Consider the following 27847-nt stretch of genomic DNA (forward strand, 5'->3'; position numbering starts at 1 on the left):
TGGCCAAGGTTCAACTCAGCTAATTACTTTCCCATCCAAATTTCCAATGGTCTCCAATTTGCTCAAACAGGCATGCAGACTTCAACTGCTGTAAAATATAGTGTTAAGCAGAACCAAAGCAAAGATCAAATAGATATCCTATATGTTAAAAACCTATACTGAGGAAACTGACTATGAGGTCTAACATTCAAGACATGTTTCAGGTTTCTTTTTCTTTCTTTTTTAAAAAACAACTATATTGAGATTAAACAATACACACAATTCATCCGTTTTATTTTATTTTATTTTATTCTTTTTTAAATGTTACTTTACGTTCTAGGGCACATGTACACAACATGCGGGTTTGTAACATATGTATATATGTGCCATGTTGGTGTGCTGCACCCATTAACTCATCATTTACATTAGGTATGTCTCCTAATGCTATCCCTCCTCACTTCCCCACCCCATGATAGGCCCTGGTGTGTGATGTTCCCCTTCCTGTGTCCAAGTGTTCTCATTGTTCAATTCCCACGTATGAGTGAGAACATGTGGTGTTTGGTTTTTTGTCCTTGCAATAGTTTGCTCAGAATGATGGTTTCCAGCTTCATCCATGTCCCTACAAAGGACAGGAACTCATCCTTTTTTATGGCTGCATAGTATCCCATGGTGTGTATGTGCCACATTTTCTTAATCCAGTCTATCACTGATGGACATTTGGATTGGTTTCAAGTCTTTGCTATTGCAATTCACCCATTTTTAAATGCACAATTCAATGTTTGAAATATATTCGAGGGGCCAAGCAATAATCAGTCTGATTTTAGAACAATTTCACGACCTGACCAAAAAAAAAAATCCTGTACCCATTAGCAGCCACTCCCCATTCTCTCCAAGCCTCCTCTCCTCCCAGTCCCTGGCAACCACTGACCTGCTTTCTGTCTTTGTAGATCTGCCTATCCCAGACATTTTGTACAAATACAGTCACACAATATATGGTCTTTTGCTACCAACTTCTTTCACTTAGCATGTTTTTCAGGGTTCATTCATGTTGATTCATGTATCAGTACTTCATTTCTTTTTATTGCCAAATAATATTTCACTGTATGGATATACCACATTTTGTTTAGTCACTCATCAGTTGATGGACTTTTGGGTTGTTTCTACTTCTATGTTATTGGTAACACTGCCATAAATACTCATCTACACATTTTTGTGTGTGCAAATGTTTTTATTTCTCTTGGATATATACTAAGGAGTATACTAAGCAGTCTAATCACTGGGTCACATGATTAACACACTATATGTTAATCATTTTAAGGACCTGCCAGAGTGTTTTCCAAAATGGCTGAACCATTTTACATTCCCACCAGCAATGTGTGAAAGTTGCAACTTCTCCACATCCTTACCAACATTTGCCATTTTGCAACCTTTTCATAAAATCCTAGTGTTTATGAGATGGTATCTCAACGTGATTTTGGTTTACATTTGCAGAATGACTAATAATGCTGAGCATTTTTATATGTACTTCTTGGTCATTTGTATATTTTCCTTGGAGAAATGTCTATTCATATCTTTTGACCAATTTTAAATTTAGTTATTTGTCTTTTTATTGAGTAGTCAGAATTCTTCATGTATTTTGAATATGAGTCCCTTATCAGATATAAGATTTGCAGATATTTTCTCTCATTCCATCTTGTCCTTTCATTTTTTGATGTTATCATTTGCAGTGTAAAATTTTTAATTTTAGTGTAGTCCAATCTATTTTTTTCTTTTATCATTTGTACTTTTATTGTTCTAGTCAAGAAACCATTGCCTAGCCAAAGTCACAAAGGTTTACTCTTATTTTATCTTCGAAGACTTTTACCATTTTAGCTTCTACATCTAGGTCTTTAATCCATTCTGTGTTAATTTTTGTGTATGATTTAAGCCAGGAGTCCAATGTTATTGTTTTGCATATAAATGTTTAACTATCCCAGCACCATTTGTTGAAAAGACTCCTTTTCCCCATTAAATTGTGTTGGCACCCTCGTCAAAATCAATTAATCACAGATGCAAGAGTTGGATTTATTTTTACAGTAGCATGCTTTACATACTTCTCAAAAGTTACAGTAAATAAAATTGATCTGTGTTATTGGTTGAGAATTACGTGTTCCCAGAAATTTGCAAAGAAGATAATTTGTAAAGTATGCATATAGTATAGAGCATGACATCTTAAAGATCACTTTAAGTCCCCTCCACATTTTATAAGAAGTATCAGTTTTCAAGTCAAAATATTAAACTAATATATCTACAATAATAATAATAACTAATACATATTGGGCCTGGAACTTTGACAAACTCTTTAAGTATAAATGGCATTTAATCTTCACAAGCACTCTGAGTTTAGTGTACAATCGTTTCCCCAAATGAGAAACTGAGACTTAGAGAGATTAAGTAACTTGCCTCACACAGCTAGTAGTCACTTGTGCATTTCCAAGTCTATAATAAACTGATCACCCTATGTATGATGTATATAATTTATAGATATTGCCTAATAGCAAATGTAAAAGTCTTAGCATTCCCATAGGGTCTGAGACAATGATTCAATGCAGCCCACCACAAACCTGAAATTTCCTTGAATGTACCATGTCTAATCTTCAAATTCATGCAAAATTTTCCAGCCCCCATAATGTGTGTATTTTATATAAACACATTATATAAAATAATACTTCATATGAAAACACTTAACCACAAGTAGGGGAAAAACAGCTTTCCTCAGTCTTTGAGAAAAATTAACCCCAAAGAAGAGCCTCCAGGTAGCTTTGCCGACTCCTGGAGGTAGCACTTTAAAAGCAGGAGATTCTTTTGTTGTCCTTCATCTTTTTTATTTTTCAATTACAATTAAAATGTTTTAGAAACTGTACACATTGCCTCTTGTAAATATCTCTAGAACTATCCATAAGTCTCCCTGAAAGAAACATTGGGGTCAGTGAATTTCTGTACATAACATTGGTACAGCTGCCTGATAGACTACAAGTGGTCCTGAAGCATGGCTGGAAAACGATTTTCTTCAAGCAAATCTTATTTTCATACTGACTTACATTATACAAGTAAAAATGTATTCCCACAGGAACAAAGAAATGTAGCCCCAACATGCAGTTTTGAAACAATTGCATCTGTAGGGAAAGTTTTTCAAAATCACATATTTAAAAAGAATATGTGGTAAAACAATAATAGCACCAAACTTAAGCCAGGAGAAGAACAAATAGTTTGCTAAAACTTAAAACATGATGTTAGGATCGGCATTTCCTTGCAGAGTAGCTTCCACGGATGGAAATTTGTCTACTGTGTCTCTTGGACTTTAATCTGTCTGTGGTTAGTTTTGTTTTATTTTAATTTTTATAATTTCACTTTTATTTTAGATTCAGGGGGTATATGTACAGGATTGTTACATGAGTATATTGCATGGTGCTATGGTTTGAGGTACAATTGAGCCTGTCACCCAGGTAGTGAGCATAATACCCGCTAGGTAGACTTTTCAACCCTTTCCCGCCTCCTTCCCTCCCCACTATAGTATTCCCCATTTTCTATTGCTGTGTGGTTGGTTTTAAAAGAAAAAATAAGCATTAAAATGCTAAACATCTTTTAATGTGTTAAGGGTGATCTCTTAGGTAATTTATTGTTAGGGTCATTGATGTGTTTGATTAATATTCTTTTTTCTTTCTTTATAGTGAAAATGAGTTTATTCTTGAATATATACATCTTCATACCCCTAATTTTTTTTTTCCTCTGGGATTTGATTTCCATAACTCGTGTGCAGTTGCAATTTTCTGACATGGTAGTCAGAAAGAAAAGTCCTACCAATCAGTTGATCTTGAAATTTAATAATTTCTGAAGATTTCTTTCCTAAGCTTATCACTTAGGTTAGGGCAGCAAAAAAGGATAACTTGTCCAAGCATAATTCTGCCCTATCTGGATTGTGCCTGGCAAACCAGTGAGGCAGACAAGCCAGAGGCCTGTTTGCATGAGGACTGAAAAATATTCTGGGAAGAACACAGCCTAAGAGAAAAGGGTCAGAATGTAATGAGGAGAATCTAATAAGGAAGCTTTGGTTGTTGCTATAAATTGTCAGCACTCTCATATTGGTTCACTAAACTTTTAATAAACAGATGCTATACATGTGGTCAGAATGCAGGGAAACCAACAAGAGCTGATGAAGTGTCTCAGGGCTAATGACACAGTGGGATCTGTGTGGTCACTGGTATGTGGAAAGAGAGGACACATGTTGCAGGAGGGAGGGAGATGGGGGAATAGCACCCTGACCCCATTCTCCTCTTACACTCCAATCGTCCTTCCATTGGCCAAACCCAGCAAACATCAGAGGGCAATAGAGCCATTGTGTATTAGTCTGTTTTCATGCTGCTGATAAAGACATACCTGAGACTGGGAAGAAAAAGAGGTTTAATTTGACTTACAGTTCCACATGGCAGCAGCATGAGAAAATGAGGAGGAAGCAAAAACAGAAACCCCTGATAAACCCATCAGATCTCATGAGACTTATTCCCTATCATGAGAATAGCATGGGAAAGACCAGCCCCTGTGATTCAATTACCTCCCACTGGGTACTTCCCACAACATGTGGGAATTCTGGGAGATACAATTCAAGTTGAGATTTGGGTGTGGCACAGTCAAATCATATCACATTGTTACGTCCAGTTGGATTTCAATGCTCCCCAGCCAACAACCCCCAAGAACACACCTGTAGTTGAACATGTTGGGTTTGTTGCTCGTTATAGCGGGCCAGAATGCTCACCATAGAGAACCGTGGGGAGTCTCCATGAGGGGGTGTTAGGACTTAGTCTTTCTTAAATTGGGATGGTGGAGGGTAATCTGGGGAAAGGCTGAAGGAAGGAAGAGGCTTCATCCTGGATTGACTGCTGTCAGCAAAGGGAGGCCAAAGCAGCTTCTTTAATCTCATTGCATTGCTCCCTCATTCTAGATAAGATTTACTAAGATACCTGCTTATAGAATTTCCCCACTTCCCAATATCATTTTCCACTTCTAGTTAACTAGTTGTCCATTTTTGTGGCTTGGACAACATTCATGTTTTTGTCTGTGTTCCAATATGACACTGATGGGTATTGTTGTCTTGATCCATTCTGCTCATGAAGGAGTCTTTTATGACATTGAAGTTCTGTGGCAGTTCCACGTTCATCAGGAGAACCTCCTGATTGTAACAGACCAGGTCCAGGAGTATACAGTCTGCGTTCCTCTTGCTTACAGGTCAGCCTCCTGGAGTGCACACCAGGGGGCATATGGTGGAGCAGGCCATGGTGTTGAGCACACAAAAGCCACTAAGCTCTGAGTCTGACATAATGTTCAACATCAGACCACATCTCTGAGCCCAGCTCTCCATTGTGGTGGTGGTGGGGCGGGGAGCAGGGCGCGAAGTAAGAAGTGACAGAACTATTTTCCTTGAGAGGAAATGCCACTTGCAAAACGGTGGAGTTCAAGATGCTTCACCTTGGACTGCCTCATCATAGAAGATTACAGGCAGGGAAGAGTATCCACTCTCCCACATCACTACAGGTCGGTAAGCACCTAAGGGGCATGATTAACTTTGTGAGAGTGTCTGGCTGTGCAATGGAGGGAAACTGCATTCCAGCTCCTGATTGGAAACTCTGCCGCTCAATGAAGCAGAGGAGGCCCAGCAGGGATGGACAGCTCTTGAGCATGGGGGAGATGCCTCCTAGGGACACCCAGATATACATAAGGGGCTTTGCAGGAAGCTGAGGTCTTACGTCACGCACAAGGAGAGAAAAGCCAGGGAAATTTGGGTTTACCATTGTTGTACCTTTGTTAATATCTGTAGTCTGTTGAGGCCTAGAGAAACCTAGTGTGCACACTCTTTAAACACCAAATCTACTAATTTTACATGCATTAAATTAAAATGAACTTTTTCCTGAGCTTGGAAATAATGCACAATACACTTTTAACAGCTTTGTGCATCATTCCCACCCTGTAAAGGTGAATAATCATGCTTACTTATTTATAAAGTTCTTTGAGGTTTTTGGATGAAAGGCTCTTTTAAAGTACAAAGCATTAATTTTTTGTGACAGAGCAATATATGGGAAATGAACATGAAGCGATATAAAAATTTTTGTGTTCTTTCTTGCTTTAAGATTTTAGTCGCTGTTTTTACAGAGCCACAAAAAGCCAGTCTCCAACAGGAGATCTGGGGTTTGAGATAACAGAACTAATAAAGGTACTGTAAGTATAAAATCCTAGATAGGCTTGAATCAGCTACTCCTTTTGAAGATGTGAGAAATAAATTGATAGACAAAGTGTTCTGTACAAATGAACTCATTTCAGTAAGTTGCACTGATAATCTTGAGAGTATGTAAATGGTATCTATTTATAGACCCCTTATATCCATTTTTGACCAAGACGAGCGACTGAAGCTACAGCAATAGTCAATCATTACAAGTAACTAGACCACAAGAAAAAAATGTGCCAGTTGCTAGGTGATGACTTTCAATCTATCATTTTAGGCAATAAATATAAGATGAAGTTATGAGGAAAGAAGCTATTCATAGCTAAAACTCTAGCTAAAATGGCTATTATTTATTACACGGAACTGAAATCAGATGAAGTTGAGAAACCCAGTGTACCAACCTAGAAGCCAAGATGCCATACAAAAGCAGACCTTTCTCAAGGACAAATGCAAAGGCAAATAGAAACCAAGGGTTTAGGAGGCAGGTGAAGAGGATAAAAGGTTGGGAAAAACTGGACTCAACCATGTTACTTATTATCATGTGTCAGATCAGACATTGTGGATCTGAAGAGAACATTTTGCGAACCACTGGTCTAAGGATTCTAACAAGTAAATGTAAAAGCATGAGAAAGGACACTAATAACAGCTAGCATTTACTTTTCACTGCTATGCCACTGTTAGGTTATATATATATGTATATATCATATATATGTGTGTATATATATAGTGATTTGTAATAAGAAATATATATTTTGAGGGCTGGGCATAGTGGCCCATGCCTGTAATCCCAGCATTTTGGGAGGCTGAGGCAGGTGGATAACTTGAGGCCAGGAGTTTGAGACCAGTCTGGCCAACATAGTGAAACCCTGTCTCTACTAAAAATACAAAAATTAGCCCGGCATGGTGGTGTAATCCCAGATAATCAGGGGGCTGAGGCATAAGAATCACTTGAACCTGGGAGGTGGAGGTTGCAGTGAGCCATGATTGTGCCATTACACTCCAGCCTGGGTGACAAAGTAAGACTCTGTCTCAAAAAAAAAAAAAAAAAGAAAAAAAAAAGGGAGGAAAGAAGGAAGGAAGGAAGGAAGGAAGGAAGGAAGGAAGGAAGGAAGGAAGGAAGGAAGGAAGGAAGGAAGGAAGGAAAGGAAAGATAGATTTTGGTCTTTGGCCCCCATTCCTGGCACAGAGCTCCTAAAATTCTGTAATTTACTGAGCAATAGGGAGTAATAGGAGAATTTCTTGTTCTGATATTTGTTCTTTGACCCTGCTTCCTGACAAAGATATTTTAATCTATTGGAATTTCCTGGGTAATATGAATATCTTTTGTTGTAATTAGGTGACATTAGGAGTGGGGGCTGGTCATCAGAAAGACCAAGCTGTAATTAGAAGCTTGGAACTTTCAGCCCCATCTGCCACTCTTTGAGAAAGGGAAAGGAGCTGCAGATAGAGTTAACAACTGATGACGCCTATGTGATGAAGCCTCCATAAAAATCCCTGCACTGTGGGGTTCCAGGTGCTCCCAGTTTGCTGAACATGTGGAAGGTGGCTTGCCCCAGGAGGACATGCAAGCTCTGCATCCCTGTCTCCATACCTCTCCCAATGCATCTCTTCTGTCTGGCTGTTCCCGAGTTGTATTCTTTTATAATAAATGGGCAAACATAGGTAAAGTGGTTCTCTGAGTTCTGTGAGACATTCTAACAAATGATCATACCCAAGAAAAGGTGCATGGGAACCTTCAATTTATAGCCCATCAGTCAGAAGCACAAGCCACAACCTGAGACTTGCAGTTAACATCTGAAGTGAGGTCAGTCTTGGTTGTGAGCCCTTAACCTGTGGGATCTAATGCTATCTCCAGACAGACAGCATGAGAATTGAGTTAAATTATAGGGTACCCCTTGCTGTCTGCAGAGAATCAATGTATGGAAAACACACATCTAGTGTCAGAAGCAAAATATTGACTGTGAGTATGAGTTTAGAGTAGGAGAAAACAGGTGGTTTTCTACTACATTCCATATATGCATAAGTATGTGTGTGTGTGTGCATATATATATGTGTATATATTTACAGAGAAAGAGAGAGAACAGCTCTAATTTTCATGCATGCATGACCAAAAAACATACATTATTTATTTCTTTGTTATAGATTAAAAAACTAAAATTAGGCTTGATGAAGTTTAAAAAAAAAAAAAAAAAAAAAAAACTTGCCTATAGCTGTAAAGGCCAAAGCAGAGACATGAGCCCTCGTCAGTCTCCATCAAAGCCCATGTCTTTCCCACCATATCATTATCCATCTCTGCTAGAGAGTTAGTCACCTACTAATAGCAAAAAATAAAATAAAATAAATAACAGCTTATGTTGGAAGAGCTTGCAAATAAACTAAAACCAGAAAGAACTCAAATGCACAGCAGCCTGAGGTCGTTTAAAAAAGACAGTATAGCCTGACCCCCTGCAGGCTGGAGACAGAGCACGAGTGTTGGATGGCACCATTTTATTGCTTGGGGCAACCCTTGACAGTGGTGTGGGTGGCTAACTCAGTTACAGCTGAAGCACAAACTGCCTGGCGTGACCTTCAAAATCCAGAGAAGGCAAGAGGAGATGCTTCAAAATTACATTTTCTCTTTGAAGAGCTCACATTTCTCTCACTGACTTTGACTCCAAATAATAATTACATGTGGAAGCCAAGGGGGTAAAAGTCATAGAAAGTGTCTCCTGACAGCAACAAACAACAAAACATCAAGGAAGGAGTTCTGCCTCCCCTTCCTCCTGATGCTGCTCTCCCTCCTCTTCCTACTCCTCCCTCCTGCTCCTCCTGGTTGTCCTCCTCCTCTTCTTCCTCTTACAAGGAAGAGCCATTTGGTTCCTATGCCAAAAGCAAGTGTGTAACGTTGGAGGAGAAATCTCGCTCCTACTGATACTCTTGCTCCTAGCAATGTTTTTCCTCCCTACTTGGAAAAGATTGAAGCTCCCCAGGTTTTGCTCCAACCTCAGGTTCTGCTTTGACTCCCCAAGGCATGGGTATTGCCTAAGCCTCCTGCAGGTGGTTCTAATGTGTAGCCAGTATGAATACCACTGTGCAATAACTTAACGTGGCTTTTATCTACAATCCCTCCTGCTGCCTTTCTCCTCCTTACCTCAAATCACGTTCCTATTACCCAAACTCTAATAGAAAACACTTTTGGCCAGTTGCAGGCTCACACCTGTAATCCCAACACTTTGGGAGGCTGAAGCAGGAGGATTGCTTGAGCCCAGGATTTTGAGACCAAACTGGGCAACAGAGGGAGTCCCCATCTCCACAAAACATATAAAAGTTAGCCAGGTGTGGTGGTGTGTTCCTGTCGTCCCAGCTGCTTGGGTCAAGGCTACAGTGAGCTGTGATCATGCCGCTGCACTCCTGCCTGGGCAACAAAGTGGGTCCCTGCTTCAAAAAAAGAAAATACTTTTATTGACCATGAGTCTTCACAAACTACCTTTCCATCTGTATTCTTTAAAAAAATGGCAGGAGGTTATGTGCCTCTGTTTATTCAAATCCATGCAATACTTAGCCCCTCAAAATCAGGTTTTGGTCTCTAATATCCTTCCAAAGTTGTTTTGTTTGTTTGTTTTATTTTTGTTTTTACCCAGATTACTGATATCCTGCCACTTGTTTGCCCAGTCTTCATTTTCCTCAACTTTAATGCTGTGTTTGATACTAGAGATTGTTTAGTCTTTGAAACACTGTCATGGCCTTCAGTTTGTGACCATGCTCAATTCTGCATTTCATAATTTACCAACCATTGCCTCCATTTTCACTCTTTTCTTGTTCTCTATGCCTGCAGGTGTAGATATTACTCGAAGTTCCACACACTTCTATTTCCCTTTAGCAAGCTCACCTGTTTCCAGCAATTCAGTAATCACTTTTGTGACGTGATCTCTACCCTTTTTAAAATCTGCAGCCCATGCCTCTTGAGAAGTCTAGACCTAGATTTCATCTGTCTGTTGGACATCTCTACCTGAATAACTCATCAGGATCTCAAATTCAATATGTCTCCAATGAACTCATCATTATCTCTACCAGTCTGTTTGTTCTCCTTCTCATTTACAGAAACACCACATTCATCAGTCACTCAAAGTTGAAATCTTGACAGTCTCTTGTCATCTTTGATTTCTTCCTTTCTTTCCTGCCAATAAGATTACATTCTCTATAATCATGTTAATGTCTTTATTGAGGTACAATTTACATTACAATAAACTGCACTTAAAGTATGTAATTTGATAAATTTTGACATGGATACATCTATAAAGCACACGAGATAGAAAACATAGCCATAACCCCTAAAAGTTGCCTCAGGCAACTTTATCCCCTTGTCCTCCCTATTCCCAGGCCACTACTATTTGCTTTCTTCTTTTTTTTTTGAGACAGAGTCTTGCTCTGCTGCCCAGGCTGGAGTGCAGTGGTGTGATCTCAGCTCACTGCAACCTCCACCTTCCAGGTTCAAGTGATTCCCTGCCTCAGCCTCCTGAGTAGCTGGTACTACAGGCACATGTCACCATACCAAGCTCATTTTTGTATTTTTAGTAGAGATGGAGTTTCACCATGTTGTCCAGGCTGGTCTTGAACTCCTGACCTCAGGTAAACCACCCGCCTTGGCCTCCCAAAGTGCTGGGATTATAGGTGTAAGCCACCACGCCCAGGCCACTATTTGCTTTTTTTCTATCACCATAGGTTACTTTGCATTTTTCAGAATGATGTTGATCCTTTCCTTTGCTTATATGCCATTTGCAGCTTGGAGACATGGCTCACTGCTGCCTTGAGCTCCTGGGCTCAAGTAGTCCTCCCACTCACCCTCAGGCATTTGCCACCACACCCAACTAATTTTTTTTTTTTTTTTTTTTTTTTTTTTTTTTTTGTAGAGACAGGGTCTCACCATGTTGTCCAGGCTGGTCTCAAAGCCCTGGGTTCAAGCGATTCTCCCACCTTAGCCTCCCAAAGTGCTGGGATTATAGGCACAAGCTAACACACAGTGTCTTTTGAAGAAGAGTTTATAATACTGATAAAGTTCACTTTCTTCTTTTATATATCATGCTTTTGGTGTCATAAATGAGAAATATTTGCCCAATCCAAGGTTATAAAGATTTTTCTCTTATGTTTCTTTTATAAGTTGTATATTTATATGTTTCACATTTAGATCTATGATCCATTTTCACTCAACTTTTGTATGTGGCTCAAGGTAGACCAAAATTTCTTCTTATTTGTATTTGCAAATTGTTTGGCACCATTTGTTAGAAACTTGAATGAAACTCTTTCTTCACTTTGTGAAAAATCAGTTGATCATATATGTGTGTTGGTCTCTCTACTTTGGTTTCTGGATTATCTGTTTTGTACCATTGATCTATTTCCCTATATTAACATAAGTCTGACACTGGGTTGACTACTATAACCTCATGATAAGTCTTAAAATCAGATAGTATAACTTTTGTTTTTCATTTTGAAAATTGATTTGGCTAGTATAGGTCCATTGTATTTCCCTACAAATTTTATGAATTTTCACTGGTATTGCATCGAATCTATAGATCAACTTGGAAAAAATTAAAAATATTTAGTCTTCAGATCCATGGACATAATATATCTATCTCTCCATTTGTTGAAGTTTGTTTAAATTAACTTCAGCAATGTTTTATAGTTTTCAGTGTACAGGTATTATATATCTTTTGTCAAATTAGTCTTTAAATATTATGAGTTTTACTTTGTTGGATGCTATATATTTTTACATTCTTAGAAATATTTTGAGATTTGTTCCACAATATATTTAAATTACTTGGAAATTTAAAAATTTGATTCTTTTGGGTCTTGTTATAAAGTTTTGTTATGGGCCAGGAGCAGTGGTTCATGCCTGTAATCCCAGCACTTTGGGAGGCTGAGGCGGGCAAATCCCCCGAAGTCAGGAGTTCGAGACCAGCCTGGCCAACATGGTGAAACCCTATCTCTACTAAAAATACAAAAATTAGCCGGGCATAGTGGCAAGCACCTGTAATCCCAGCTGCTGGGGAGACTGAGGCAGGAGAATCGCTTGAACCCAGGAGGTGAAGGTTGCAGTGAGCCGAGATCGCACCATTGCACTCCAGCCTGGGCGACAAGAGTGACACGCCCTCTCAAAAAAAAAAAAAAAAGTTTTGTTATGTAGGATCAGAGAAGCACTTTATCTAGGATTAATTTTTCTCCACTAGTAAAATAAAGCCCTTCTGAGTACTTTATTGATGCTTTATGAATTATACTGTCACAGGATCCTTGGGGTGTTGCTCTGCCAGCTGGAAACCTCTGTGGCAATTGGCGCCTTTGCCCAAGTTTTGCTCGGGCCCACTGAGCTTATTCCGCTCACTCAGCCTGGAGGCTGCACTTGGCTCATACTTCCAGCCCTGATCCCATGTTTGCCAAGGGCAAACCAGGCTCAGAGTGGCAAGCATGGTGTCTGGCCACTGTGCACAGCCAGGCACGCTGACTGTAGTGGGGCAGGCAGCTCCAGGCACTGGCACAGGTGCCAGCTCTTTGTGAGGCTGCAGCTGGACTGGGCGTACCACAAGCAGCTTCCACTGTGGGCACTGGGGAATGTGGTGACACCTGGGAGCTTGGAGACATTAGGAACCACAGAGCCCCAAAGATGAAGTCATAGCCCTGGCTCAGGGAGTTTCTAGGTCTGGGCTCCCCGAAGGGCCACAGTTCTTCTCTCTTCTCTCCTTCTCATGCCTGAAATGTGGCAAGTGGGGTGGGGGTGGGGAGGAGAGCATATTTCAGACCTGTTCGTGTTACAACTCTTTCAGTCCCACCATTCGGCAGGTCCCAAGTTCTTGTCCCGCATCCAGGAAGAGTGAGGTACATGGACAACCAGAGGGTGAGCAAGGCAGAGGTGCTTTATTGAGACCTGAAGTGGGTAGCTCCTTTCTGCAGGCAGGTTGTCTCAATGTCTGTTCAGCTCTCAACTGGGAGGAGACCCACAGTGCGTAGCTCCTCTCCACAGGTAGATCGTCCCATCATCTGCCCTAGTCTGGCTAAGTCTAGTGGTTTTATGGGCTTCAGAGGGGAGGAAGTTCAGAGGCATGCTGATTGGTCCATGGGTAGCCATGGGCAGGCCTGGAAAATGCACCGTAAGTTCTCACTCTGGTCCACAGAACTGGAGACCCAGCCCCCAGGCTTAGACAATCCCTGGTTTGAAGTTGGGGCTTCACCAGGGACCCACCGCTTTCTGTCCAGGAGCCTGTCCACTTTCTACCTCCGTTCATGGTGCCCATGCTGTTTCTGCCAAGGGGCACCTGCAAGCCAATGCCTGCTGCAGCTGTGCCTGGGAGAGCAGGGGTCCTACCCCTCCAACTCAGAAGGACGGGGGACTTCCACCTGTCCCCAGCTTCCACCAGCTCCACGGAACATGCCATCCTGGCAGTACCTCCACCACTGCAGTTGGTGTCTTTGCAGCAGCCATTCCAGATAGGCCACTGCTGCCATCAGTACTATTTTCTGTTCTTGCTGGTGTAAGCAGGCAATCTTCATGGCTTTGTGTGAAATCTTAAGGGCTGTTTCCTCTAATCCTTTTGGATGGTTGTTTTTCTGGCATTAGGTAATGTCCTTACATGCATATGCTGATTATTACTCAGGTGAATATGCAAGATGTACTTTCTAAAAATCTCCTAGAGTCCTCTGTCTCCTAGAGTCCTCTGTCTGGGCAGCTCTCACTTCTCCTATATTCTGTCCTGCAAACTCTAGGTGCTTGAAAGCTTGGCCTCCCTGGACTCTCACCCTTGTCTCCTCAACTTACAGAGACCACTGGGATCCACCTGACTTCCCTCTCCTGCTCCAAGCCCAGGAAACTCTTCAGTCAGTAAGCTGGAGCATTTATAAGACTCACGTAATTTGTTTCCCATCTCTCTGGGAACACCGCTCTTCATTGTCTGATGTCCACAATCTTGAAAAACTTTGTTTCATACACTTTGTCCATGTTTTAGGTGGTTTTAAGAAAGAAGGCAAGCTCAGTCTCTGTTATTCTATTTTGGCTATAAGTGGAAGTACTCCATGCCCTACAATTTTATTTTTGTTGTTGTTGTTGTTGTTGAGACAGAGTCTCGCTTTGTCGCCCAGACTGGAGTGCAGTGGCCGGATCTCAGCTCACTGCAAGCTCCGCCTCCCGGGTTTACGCCATTCTCCTGCCTCAGCCTCCCGAGTAGCTGGGACTACAGGCGTCCGCCACCTCGCCCGGCTAGTTTTTGTATTTTTTAGTAGAGGCGGGGTTTCACCGTGTTAGCCAGGATGGTCTCGATCTCCTGACCTTGTGATCCGCCCGTCTCGGCCTCCCAAAGTGCTGGGATTACAGGCTTGAGCCACCGCGCCCGGCCCATGCCCTACAATTTTATTCCACCACTTCTCTTTCATCCTTTATTTTCTGTTTCACTGCCCTAATTGCAACATTGTAAAAACAATAACGAAATAGCTCCTATTTATGAGATACATCCACATGCCAGGGCTTTCTCACACTTGATAAATAGTATGTCCTGCAACCATGGCTACAACTTAGGCTTTTTAAAATATATATTTATGAAATATTTCAAACATTTAGATACGCTTAAAATAATATAAATGTTTTTCACATGGAGTATGGACAATGCTCACCTTTTGCCATTTTTGCTTCAGCAACAGCTGAAATCTCCTTTGTCCTCACTTCACCAATCCCACTCCTGACCTTCTGTCCCTGGAGATAACAATTATCCTGGTATTGGTGTTCCATGGATTTATACATTCATGGTGGGTTTATTATCTTCATTTTACTGATGAAGAGTCTGAGGCTTGGAGAGATTAAGTTACCCACAGAGAGCTAACTGGTGGCACTAACATTCATGCCTAGGTCTCTCTGGTTCAAAGTCATGTGGCCAAGATTACATCCATCTTCCTGAAGTCCTATTTAAATCATATCATTTCCCAGTTTTGATTGCTACCCCTGAATTAAATATAAGTTTCTCATCTTAACTTTATAGTTCTAAAAAAGCATGACTTCAGTGTACTTTAGTGACTCCAATTCTATGTAAATCTCTTCACATCCAACAAAACCATTTGGTGTTTTTTTCCTCCCCAGTATTGCTGTGTTTTTACTAGCTGTTGTATTATTGCCTGTGTTTTTTCCTCTGTCTTGAATATCCAACCCTTCTAATTTCCATAGGGCAAACATCATACTGACCCTGCATAATTTATCTGACAAAATACATCATTCATTCATTCACTTTCTCATGTCAAACATTGATAACTGCAAAGAGCATCTGACCAATGGCTGTTTGAATCTTTCTTCCTTCCTTCCATCTTGGAATGTCACTCTACTCAGAACCCTTTAGCAAAGCATTTTGTATGTATTCTTCCAACATTTTGCCACATTGTATAGCATTTGTATGCTTTTTCTCCCTTTTCTATATGATAACTTTGTCCTTGTATTATCATGAATGTCTAGCACAGTGTATAATAGATGCCCATTGAACACTTACTAAACCGAATTATGCATTTAAAAATGGATATCCTGGGACATATAAGAATTGGCAAATATAGTAGTATTTGTTTTTAATTTACATTCAGCCAGTTAAAACATACTGAGTACAAAGGTTTTCTTAGATGAGTAATGAGTACCTACATAGAGCCCTTTCAAAACATGCAGGGTCTGGCCCACATGGAGCCTTGATATCTAATGTTTCTCCAACAAACCTCTGAAACACAAAAGAAAATCACAATTCCATCCTTCCACCCACAGAAAATGGCATTAACATCTTAAATCAAGTTGGCTGAAAGACATTTGGATCCAAGCAAGCAATATTAGGCCAAATTTTCACACTGATAAAATCCGATGTTATCTTATACCACAGATATTTTGTTCTGTGTTGGCTTGAGTTATCATGTATTATCATTGCCATGTAAAGTGCCACTGCAATGAAAGGGGTTGCTATCAATGGGTCTTTTTACAGTTACTGAGCTGCAAAGCAATTCTGCTTGAGCTGGAATAATAGATACAGCAGATTCCCCAGCTAATTCCATGTGAGTTTGGTGCCATTTTATAGTTTCCCTTGCCTTCAACTAAAACAGGATAGTGACTTTGAGATTATTCATTGCAAAAGACTGAAAATAAATCATGCAATAATGCTACATATTATGAAAAAAGGTATGCTTTATGATACAGAAAGAATTTAATGCTGGATAGAAATGCTTGGATTTACTTCTATGCCTGTGACACTTAATTTCACTAAGCTAGGTGGATTAACAAAAAAATGAGAAAGCAAAAAAATATAAAACCAGAATAAAAATTCCAGGCTGCTTCACCTTATTCAACTCTGTGTGCATGGACACTGCTGATTCAGACACGTACCATTTCCTTTTAATTATTCATCTTCCTAGAAGCTGGACAGACTAGACCTGTGCTAAGGTGTGTTGTGAAAAAGTAATGAAATCTCTGCCATAGGCACCCTCCTCACCTCGCATTCCATTCACCTGATTTAGCAACAACACAGTAATGCACTGAGGCTCTTGTCCAGAATGCTAGGAGCACCCTAGCATTCTCCTTCCTTGGAGCACGTCAATTTCCAATACAGTCCAGGTTACATCAATAGGCATCCTTCTGGTGCCCATGAAATTTATATCGGTGAGCACTGATTGGGCACCTATGATATACCAGAGACAGTGATGAGTTTTACACTGGATACAATATGAGCTCCTGCCTTGATCCTCTCATAACTGAATAAAACCATAAAGAATTTTAAGATACTGTATTATAAACTATTGTTAGATATGGCCCATCCCCCCAAAAACACCGCTAATCGACCACATTCTTCAGTGATGTATCTGGTCTGTGTGTTCTGAGCATTAGATAGTTATTTTAATTTAGGGTTGAGTCCATTCTAACTTTGGCAAAACGCAATAGCATTTCCTCCCCAGGACTTAATAGAAATAAGAAAAAAGATTAAACAGCTTGATTGAACCCACACTTTATAATTCATTAGATATAATATACTAAATAGATACAAATAAATACATATATGTGTATTCATTACACAAACATATATATACAGAATTAAAGTTTAATAATGAAGCCATAACCAATATGCAGATATAACTAAAATTTAATTACAGTGTGAGCAGTCTTGCTAACAGTGTCACCCAAGGGAATGTCGCCATCATGGTGGGACCTAATTCTTCTAGTTTACCTCCTGGTTTTATGCCTATTTGCTCCATCCATTTGCTGCCCCAAACTGGTCCCTTGCTAGGCTGTTTGCTTACTTTTTTATACCAAAGCTGGCATAGTGTTACAAAGGATTGTCATTTTCTTTTTCTGTCATTGCTCTCAAGGTTCAGGTTTTAAGTGTTTATTGGATATTTTACTGTAACTCATGCTATTATTATTCCTAATTTTCTATTGCACAAATGTTTGCACTGCTGGGCCGTAGGATGCACAATGCCTATTCTGCAGTACTGCCTATTACAGCTATATAGATTGTTGGTGTATACTAAAATTTAAAGGTATGAGCTCTATAGAACACCCTGGACCTCTGAAAGAGAAAGAACAACTTCCAGGCTAAGTGCTTCCTGAAAAGTTTTCTGCATTGTACAAAAAGTTATTTATGCTCTTCTTTCTTCCTGGGGCTTCTGTGAATAATTGATACATGCACATTTATGTGAGATCCGCATTATGATAACATTATGAACAGCGTGTCATGGGAACACAAAGGAAAGAATGATTAATTCTGAAAGAACAGTGATGTTTGATTAGAAATTTTGGTCTGACAGAGGCTGTCTGGAAGGGCATCCCATGCATGGTGAATATCAGCTACACATACAAGAACGTATTGAAGTGGATGGCATGTTTAAAGAATAGGTAGCTCAGTGTGATTAGAGTACAGGTGGGGTGAAATGAAATAAAGCTGAAAAGGGAGCCAGATTTTGGAGACCCTTGAGTGTCATGATAAAGATTTTGGTATTATTCTTTAGTGTGTGTGTGTGTGTGTGTGTGTTTACGTGTGTTTGTGTGCACTTGTGTCTGTGTATTCTTTGACTTTTGCTTAAGCAGGCATTGACATGATCTAGTTTGCTTTTTCCAAAGGTAATTGGCTGCAGTGTAGTGGATGGACTGGGGAGATCAAGGATAGTGACAGGAGACCAGTTAGGGTCACTGTAGTAATCCAAATAAAAGACAAAAGGGATCTAAACGGGGAAGGTAGCAGAGATACTTGGAGAGAAATTCATCTCAGATGTAGATTAAAGAGATTTAAAACAATTGGATGACGGGATGAAGAAAAAGAAGAATTAAAGATGAAGCTTAGGTTTCCAAATTGAATGACTGGATAGATTGTAAAACCATTAGTTCAGATATGAAACATAGAAGGTAGATAGGTTTTTGCTTTTGAAGGATATAGAGGAAGGAGAAAGGTGGAGATACCACTCCAACCTAGAGTAACCCTCAACCCATGGTGTAGCCTCTGGTCATCTCCCGTCTACAGCAGTATCAAAGGGCAAGTTCAGCTATAAGACCAACGAGGGAAATGAAGCTTAAGACAGCCAATGCAAAGAAGAATGTGCCTGGAGCATGGACCAGTCTCATAACTGGCACCTTAATACCGAGCCACTTGGGTTTTGGCTACCTGTGTAAGTTGGCTTTTTCTCTCTTTGCAGAGGGAAGTAGATTGTATGTTTGACCTCATTTTTTTTTCTGCCCCTCTCTGTCCACATGCTTTGAGTATATTTTGCAGTTCCTTCCACAAAATAGAGTGTATTTTCCTTTCCCTTGACTTTGAGCTTGACTAATGAGATGCTAGTGGGTTTGACATGAGCAAAGGGCTGAATTGTGCTTGTGCAGTGGGGCTTGCCCTCTGGCTCTTCACTCATCCCTATTACAACTACTTTCCTTCAGGTAGCTGTTTCCCCTTTACCCAGGTTCTACAGCAAACACTCAGACACAGAGCCAATTCAGCAGCTACCACTTGAACCCAAGCCACCCAACCCTACATGAGGAAAAATAAATAATTATTTTATGGCACTGAGTTGTGGGATGTTTTGTTATGCAGTGAAAACTAACTGACACAAAGACCAGGAGAAAAACATGCTTATGAGCAGTGATTCTCTGGCTTCCCTTGCCAGCTCTCTTTAGCCAGCCAAGGGGTTAGGAATGTCTGGCATAACCCACAGCTTATCAAATGTGCAGGTATTAAATGGATCTATTCACAGTAATTATGTAACATTTCATAGACTTTTAGTCACCATTTTAAAACATTCACTTCTGATTATGAATGGTGTTGTACTTGTGTTGCATAAAGCACTGGGAACAAATTCCACTACCAGTGGTGGACTTTTCCAAACCTTCATGTCTCCTGAATCAAGAAATTCTTGCCCAGGCACAGTGGCTTATGCTTGTAATCCCAGCACTGTGGGAGGCTGAGGGGGGTGAATTGCTTGAGGCCAGGAGTTAAGACCAGACTGGGTGACATGATGAAATCCTGTCTCTACAAAAAATGCAAAAATTAGCCAGGTTTGATGGTGCACACCTGTAGTCCCAGCTACTCAGGAGGCTGAGGCAGGAGGATTGTTTGAGACTGGTGAGCAAAGGTTGCAGTGAGCTAATCTTCTGCCATTGCACTCTAGCCTGGGCACGAGAGCAACTCTGTCAAAAAAGAAGGAAGGAAGGAAGGAAGGAAGGAAGGAAGGAAGGAAGGAAGGAAGGAAGGAAGGAAGGAAGGAAGGAAGGAAGGAAGGAAGGAGGGAGGGAGGGAGGGAGGGAGGGAGGGAGGGAAGGAAGGAGAAAGGGAAAGGGAAAGGGAAGGAAGGGAAGGGAAAGGAAAGGAAAGGAAAGAAAGGAAGGCAGGAAGGCAGGAACGAAGGAAGGAAGGAAGGCAGGAAGGAAGAAGGAAAGAAAGAAAGAAAGAAGGAAAGAAAGAAAGAAAGAAAGAAAGAAAGAAAGAAAGAAAGAAAGAAAGAAAGAAAGAAAGTCAGAAAGTCAGAAAGAAAGAAAGAAAGAAAGAAAGAAAGAAAGAAAGAAAGAAAGAAAGAAAGAAAGAAAGAAAGAAAAAGAAAGAAAGAAAGAAAGAAAGAGAAAGGAAGAAAGGAAGGAAGGCAGAAAGGCAGAAAAAAGAAAGAAAGGGAAAAACACAAAACAAACAAAATTCTTGCTATTTTGAATCTCAGTTGGTTATTTCAATCCTAAATCTTAAATGTTTTACTTTTTTGGTGGGGGTGGTGGCAGCTAGTTCTGTGTTCTGGGGATGTAGAATCTAGTCAGATTCCAACTTTAAATTCTTGAAAACAAGTATTAGGTAGAACTTTGGCCTTTCTTTTTCTGGGTAAACAACCCAAATTCATTTATCCTTTCTTCAGAGGTTCTATTTGAAAATTATTTGGCCATCTTTCTGCTCTTTTCTGAACCCTTTTCTGCTTTGTTATATGTCTTCTAAGTTGTAAAGACCAAAATTGGACATGCTCTTTATATCTGAGTTGGTGCTAAATCTAATCTCTTCACTCTTGGGTCTTTAGGAAGATGGCAGGTCAGATGTCTTAAGGTTGGTCTGGCTTCCATTTCATTGTTACAGAGTCTGTACGCCCCGTGGATTTCCCAGCTCCCACTAGAGCTCCCCATGTTATATCTTTTGCATTGATTTTTGGTACTTCAGTATCTTAATCTGTCTTTGGTTCCTGCTATGATCACTCCAGGTTTTTGATGATTGCTGTTTACTTTTTAAATTTCTTCTTCTTTAAAAACAAATAGAGTATTACTGAGCTGTGGGACAACATCATAAGTTAAATATAAATGTAATTGGAGGCCCAAACAGGAGGGGCTAAAAAACATTTGAAAAAGTAATGGTTAAATATTTTCCAAACTTGATAAAAAGTATAAACTTACTCATCCAAGAAGCTCAATAAAACTCAAGTACAAGAAACATAAGAAAGAGCCGCCAATGGTGTACATTGTAACCAATGTTATTAAAACTAGTAATAAAGAGAACAATTTTTAAAGCAGCTGGAGAAAAAAAGAGTCATACAAAAGAGCAAAGATAAGGATGATAACAGATTTCTCATTAGAAATAACGTGAGCTAGAAAACAGTGGAGAAACATTTTAAGATACTGTAAGAAAAAATCCGTCAAACTAGAATTTAAAAAAATGTTTTAGAGATTGGTCTCACTATGTTGCACAGGCTGTTCTTGAACTCCTGGGCTCAAGTGATTCCCCCACCTCCTCCCAAGAGGCTGGGACTACAGGTGTGTGTCACTATCCCTGGCTTTCCAACAATTTGAAAAAATACTCCAGAAAACTACCTTTCAACATGAAGGCAAAATAAAATTTTTTTCAGATGTATATAGAGTTAAAAGAATTCATCAGAAACAGACTTGCACTTAAAACACAAGGAAAATAAACACGTGGAAATTTGGATCTACACAAAGAAAAGAAGAACCTTGGAATTGGTAAATATAAATACTCTTCTTCCTATTTTAATTTTTAAAGAGACGATCAATTATTTAAAGCAACAACAATAATGTCCAGGAGTGGTGACTCATGCCTATAATTTCAGTACTTTGGGAGGCCAAGACAGGAGGACTGCTTGAGGCAGGGAGTCTGAGACCAGCCTGGGCAACATAGCAAGAACCCATCTCTACAAAAAATTAAAAAAAAAAAATAGCTGGGTGCAGAGGCATGTGCCTGTAGTACTAGCTACTCGGGAGGCTGAAGCAAGAGTATCACTTAAGCCCAGGAGTTCAAGGCTGCAGTGAGATGTGACTGCACCACTACACTCCAGGCTGGGGGACAAAACAAGACCCTGTCTCTTAAAAAAAGGGAAAAAACAATAATAATGATGTATTGTAATATTTATAACATGTAGAAGTAAAATTGCAACAATAGTATAAAGGCAGGGAGAATATACTGAAGTAAGATTCTTATACTACAGGTGAAATAATATAATACACTTGAAGGCATGTGATGAGTTAAAGATTTATATCATAAATTCAAAAGCAGAGTTTCTCAATAGAGGCAGTATTGACATTTGGAACTAGATAACTCTTTGTTTTGGGGACTGTCCTGTATTTAGAAGGATATTTAGTAGCATCCTTGGCCTCTTCTCACCATATAGCAGTAGCACCTCTTCCGTTATAACAATAAAAATGTCTTCAGACTTTATTAAATATCCCCTGGTGATGGGAAGGGAGGGGGGCAAAATCACTTTCAGTTGAGAATCGCTGGAATTAAAGAATTCAAGACAATGTGGTATTGGTTGCAAGATGAACAAATAGGTCAGTGTTACAGAATAGAGTCCAAAAATAGACCTGTATGTATATGGTCAACTAATTTTCAATAAAGGAACAAAGGTGATTCAGTTGATAATGATGGTCTTTTTAACAAACAATTCTGGAACAATTTGCTGTCCATATGCAAAAAAAATAAAAAAGTAAAAACTTCATAACTCACATTATGGTAAAATAACTAAAAATGGATCATGGGCATAAATGCAAAACTTGAAACTGTAAAACTTCTAGAAGAAAATATAGGAGAAAATTTTTGGAACCATGGATTAGGCAGTGACGTCTTAGACAACGCACCAAATAACACAACCCATAAAAGAAAAAAGTTATATTTTTCATCAAAATTAAAAATTCCTGTTCTTTGGAAGACTCTGTTAAGAGAAAGAAACTGGGAGAAAGGACTTGAGCCCAGAAGATATAAAGAATACTCAAAATTCAGTTGTAAGAAAATAAGCCAATAAAAATGGGCAAAATATTTGAAGATATACAGATGGAAAATAAGCTTATTTACAAACATTGAACGTTATTGGTCTTTATGTAAATACATAAAACCACAATGAGCCATCACCTCACATCTACCAGAATGGCTAGAATAAAAACATGTATAACTTCAAGTGTTGGTGAGAATGTGGAAAAGCTGGAATCCTTGTGAACTGCTGATGGGCTCATGCCTGTCATCCCAACATTTTGGGAGGCTTAGGTGGGAGGATTGATTGAGCCTGGGAGCTCAAGGTTGCAGTGAGCTGTAATGGTGCCACTGCACCCCTCAGCCTGGGCTGCCGAATAAGACTTTGTCTCAAAAAAAAAAAAAAAAAAAAAGTTAAGCACACATTTACCATATGACCCAGCAATTATACACTTACACATATACTCAAGAAAAATAAAATTGTATGTATGTCCACACAAAGATTTGCAGGCAATGTTTATAGCAGCCTTATTCATAATTACCAAAAAGTAGAAACAACCCAAATGTCCATCAACTGGTAAATGGATAAGCGAAATGTCATATAACCATACAATAGAACTACTATTCAGCAGTTAAAAATAACAAACCATTGAACATGCTGTAACGTGAGTAAAGCTCAAAAACATTATGCTAAGTGAAAGAAGAAAGATGGAAATAACCACCTGTGACATGATTACACGCTGTACGGAATGTCCAGAAAGGCAAATCTGTTAGCAAGAAAGTATGTTAGGATTGTCTGTGACTGGAGATGGAAATAGGGATTAACTGCACAAAGGTATGAATGGTTTTTTGAGGGGGGAAGATGATGGAAATATTCTAGAACTGGATTGTGGTAATGGTTGTATTCTGTAAATTTTCCAAAAATCATTAAATTATACACTTGAAGTGGGTAAATTTTATGGTGTATATATTATACCTCAATGAAGCAGTTTTTTTAAAAGGAGATCATGATGCTTGTAAGATTTTACATTCCACTTTTTTCACTAAAAATCATAACATATATATTTGTTAATGTCATTAACGACAACTTGAAAACATTTTTCTAATAACCACTTAATATTCCTGAATATATACATACCCAAAATTAATAGTTTCCCTCTAGGTCATTTGTAATTTTAAAAAATAATGCGGAGGCAGGAGGATCTCTTGAACCCATGAGTTTGAGACCAGCTTGAGCAGCATAGAAAGACTCCATCTCAACCAGGCAGGGTGGCTCATGCCTGTAATCCCAGCATGAGGTGGTTCATGCCTGTAATCCCAGGCCCAGGCGGGTGGATCACTTGAGGTCAGGAGTTCAAGACCAGCGTGGCCAACGTGGTGAAACCCCGTCTCTATCAAAAAAATACAAAAATTAGCCGGGCATGGTGGTGCGTGCCTGTGATGCCAGCTACTCCGGAGACTGAGGCAGGAGAATCACTTGTACCTGGTGGCGGAGGTTGCAGTGAGAAAAAATCACACCACTGCACTCCAGCTTGGATGGACTCCATCTCAAAAAGAAAGAAAAAAAAAATCTCTACCAACACACACACACACACACAAACACACACACACACACACGGCGAAAAAAATCAGCAAGGAGTAATCCTAGCTACTTAGGAGGCTAAGTCAGGAGGATCTCTTGAGTCTAGGAGTTTGAGGTTACAGTGAGCTTATTGCACCACTGCACTCCAGCTTGGGCAACAGAGCAAGACACTGTCTCTACAATAAAATGAAATTAAAACAATGCTTTGTAACCTTTCTGTGCATATTAACTATGTGACCTTGGACACGTTCTTTAACCTCTCTTAGCTTTAATTTTCTCTTAGGGGCCGGGCGTGGTGGCTCATGCCTGTAATCCCAGCACATTGGGAGGCCGAGGCGGGCGGATCAAGAGGTCAGGAGTTTGAGACCAGCCTGACCAACATGGTGAAGCCCTGTCTCTACTAAAAAGACAAAAAATTAGCGGGGCATGGTGTCACAGGCCTGTAATCCCAGCTATTCGGGAGACTGAGACAGGAGAATCACTTGAACCAGGGAGGCAGAGGTTGTAATGAGCCGGGGTTGTGCTATTGCACTCCAGCCTGGGCAACAAGAATGAAACTCCATCTCAAAAAACAAAACAAAAAAGAAAAAAATCTAATAGGAAAAATGGGCACGATTAATAGTTCCTGTTGGCTGGGCATGGTGGTTCACGTCTGTAATCCCAAAACTTTGGGAAGCCGAGGTGGGCGGATCATATGAGGTCAGGTGTTCTAGACCAGCTGGGCCAACATGGTGAAACCCCATCTCTGCTAAAAATACAAAAATTAGCCAGGTATGGTGGTGTGTGCCTGTAATCCCAGCTACTCAGGAGGCTGAGGCATGAGAATCACTTGAACCCAGGAGGCGGAGTTTGCAGTGAGCTGCGATCGTGCCACTGCACTCCAGCCTGGGCAACAGAATGAGACTCTGTGTCAAAAAAAAAAAAAAAAAAGGAGTTCCTGCCTCTTAGGTATAACATGGCTGTTCTAAGCATTATCTACAATCAAATGTGAACCATTTCGCATGAAAATGGCAATCACCAATTCGATTTTAGCCATCATTACTGCCCTCAGCAATCATTATAAATCTTCAAATTTATGACTATTTTCTCAGAATAGGATCATATAAGTGAAATCCCAGGGCTCATTTTAAAAATCCTTCTCTCTAAGTTAGAAGTAGCACAAAACATTCTCGGCTCTTTTCCGGTCCCTATTCTGATACTCGGAACCCAGTGTGGTTCGCCAGCTTTTTGCTCTGTTACCTTGGCCTGATGCTTCTGAGAGCTCCCTGGCTCTGTGCTTCCCATTCTCTCCAACCAAACCGATCAGTCTTGTGATTTCTCTCCTACTGGGAGATGGACTGTGGAACCTTGAATAAAAAGAGTGGACAAAAGAGCAATGGGTAATCATGAATGTTATTATTCCTCATAGGTAACATAGCTGCCTTTTCCTATGGATCACTAGTATCTAAACACAGAGAATTGGGATATGGGGTCTTCAGGATTCTCTACAAAGTCCAATGGGGAAAAATTGTTGGTATTTGTATTTTCATATCTACAGGCCGTGTTGTATGTGGTTATGCTGCCTGCATTTCTTAATGGGGTGGACAAGGCCCTCCGTTCTTTACCTCCATGTACTTCTCCAGCTTTGTCCCTTGCTATCACCTCCCTGCAATGTGATACTAAAATCATACAGCAGGTCTTGCTATTTTCTCAAATGTGCCATGCTTTCTCTCCCACAAGGCTTTGTATATCATGTTCTCCAACCTTGAACACTCTCTGCCTACTCCTGCCTCCTTCATTTGGCTAACTCCTACTTACAATCCAGGCATCCTCTTAAACCCTACTTCTTCCTGGAAGTTTTCCTGTCCTGAAGTTGGAGTTTGGTGCTCCATGGCTAAGCTCCCATGGCACTCTGTCACTACCCTTACTGGATCTAAATTGCCTGTTTATTTGCCTTCATCCTGATCACACTATGTGGCAGCCATGGGGTTGCGTCGCTGTGATCTCCCTTCAAGAAAGAACTGGCTATTTAGCTGCAAGGAGTGCAGTTAGCTGACAGCCTCCAGCTGTTAATGCCTTCGAGTTCTGCCTGAGCTTTGAAGCTGAGGCCATGATCTTTTCGGGCAGCCCCAGCCAATGACTGAGTATAACAGTGGCACCAGGGCCAACTCAGGACTCCTTTAGTAGGGAATCTTTGGGTTGGCTAAGACTTCATCAGATCTGCATTGTAGTCTGATGCTCTGTCTTCCTCATCCTGCCTCCTCCCTCTTTCCTTTGTCATATCCGCTTTTTGGCATAAAGGATTCCCTTGTCCAATCCTGCTTCCTCACCCTTTCACATTCACAGCTTACTCTCCAATAAGCCTCCTGAAATTCTTACTTTGTCATATGCATCTGCTTTCTGGAGAATCTGGGTAACATAGACAATGAGCCCTTTAAAAGTAGGGACTACATTCTTATTCAAATTGCACCTCCAGCTCCCAGAACAACACACAGTAGGATCTCAATAAATATCTATGAAAGGATTGAATGAATGAATGAATGAATGAACATTCAAAATAGTATTCAACATTGAATGACGTTTTGATCTTATATAATTCACAGGTGCTGGTCAACATTTAAGAACATTCTGATTTGAAGACTCAGATTTATTTATAAAATGCACCGCAAAAATGACATAATTGTGCATTTTTCAAGTGAGTATTTTCCAGCGGTTGGATTTATGCCAAATATATAATTTACCCCTTAGGATAATCCCGTGGGCTAATGTAGTTGAGCATGAATCATAATAGATATTTGTACTTGAAATTACACAACAGCTATAAAACTGCTATTTACTATCAAAATAGCAAATTTTAAATATTACTGCTTATGCCTGGAAATCCCATCTAAATGTTGTTTTATAGAATAAAATCCAAAAGCGTTAAAAGCTTTTCAAAATCTAGGCTCTATTTATTTGGCACTTGCCACACTATTATGTATGTGAAATATCTAGCTAGCTAACTCCCCCACTAGATCATAAACTCCTTGAGGCAAGCAAACTACTAATTTAATAAAATTAAAACCCATTTTCATCAATAAATTAATAATATATAATAAGAAATTAATAAATTTTTATTAACCTACCAAATATCATTAAACGTCTACTATGTCCCAGGCACTGTGCTAGGTGCTTTGGGAGCAGCAGTGAGTGAAACAGACAAGGCTTATGGCCCCCATGAACTCTCTCAGTGTGGATGAGGGTTGTCAAAAATAATTACTCAAATAATGAATATGTGCAATAGTAGAAGTGGGAGAGTGGCTAAAAAATAATGCCTCCAAAGAATATTCATGTCAAACACTGGAACTTGTGATGTGATTTTATTTGGGAAAAGAGTCT

The 27847-nt window shown here is 40.0% G+C and overlaps 1 protein-coding gene across 2 annotated transcripts in view; it reads left to right on the plus strand.

Moving 5' to 3' along the window:
* LOC105468533 (sterile alpha motif domain containing 12) overlaps positions 1-27847 on the plus strand; it is a 495768-nt gene that overhangs the window by 444558 nt on the left and 23363 nt on the right. For both annotated transcript variants that reach the window (XR_979516.3, XR_011606361.1), the window contains exon 5: positions 27073-27164. The gene's annotated coding sequence lies outside the window, so the exon portion shown is untranslated. The remainder of the gene's footprint in view (positions 1-27072; positions 27165-27847) is intronic.

The sequence above is a fragment of the Macaca nemestrina genome, chromosome 8 (genome assembly GCF_043159975.1).
Source record: "Macaca nemestrina isolate mMacNem1 chromosome 8, mMacNem.hap1, whole genome shotgun sequence".
NCBI lineage: Eukaryota > Metazoa > Chordata > Mammalia > Primates > Cercopithecidae > Macaca > Macaca nemestrina.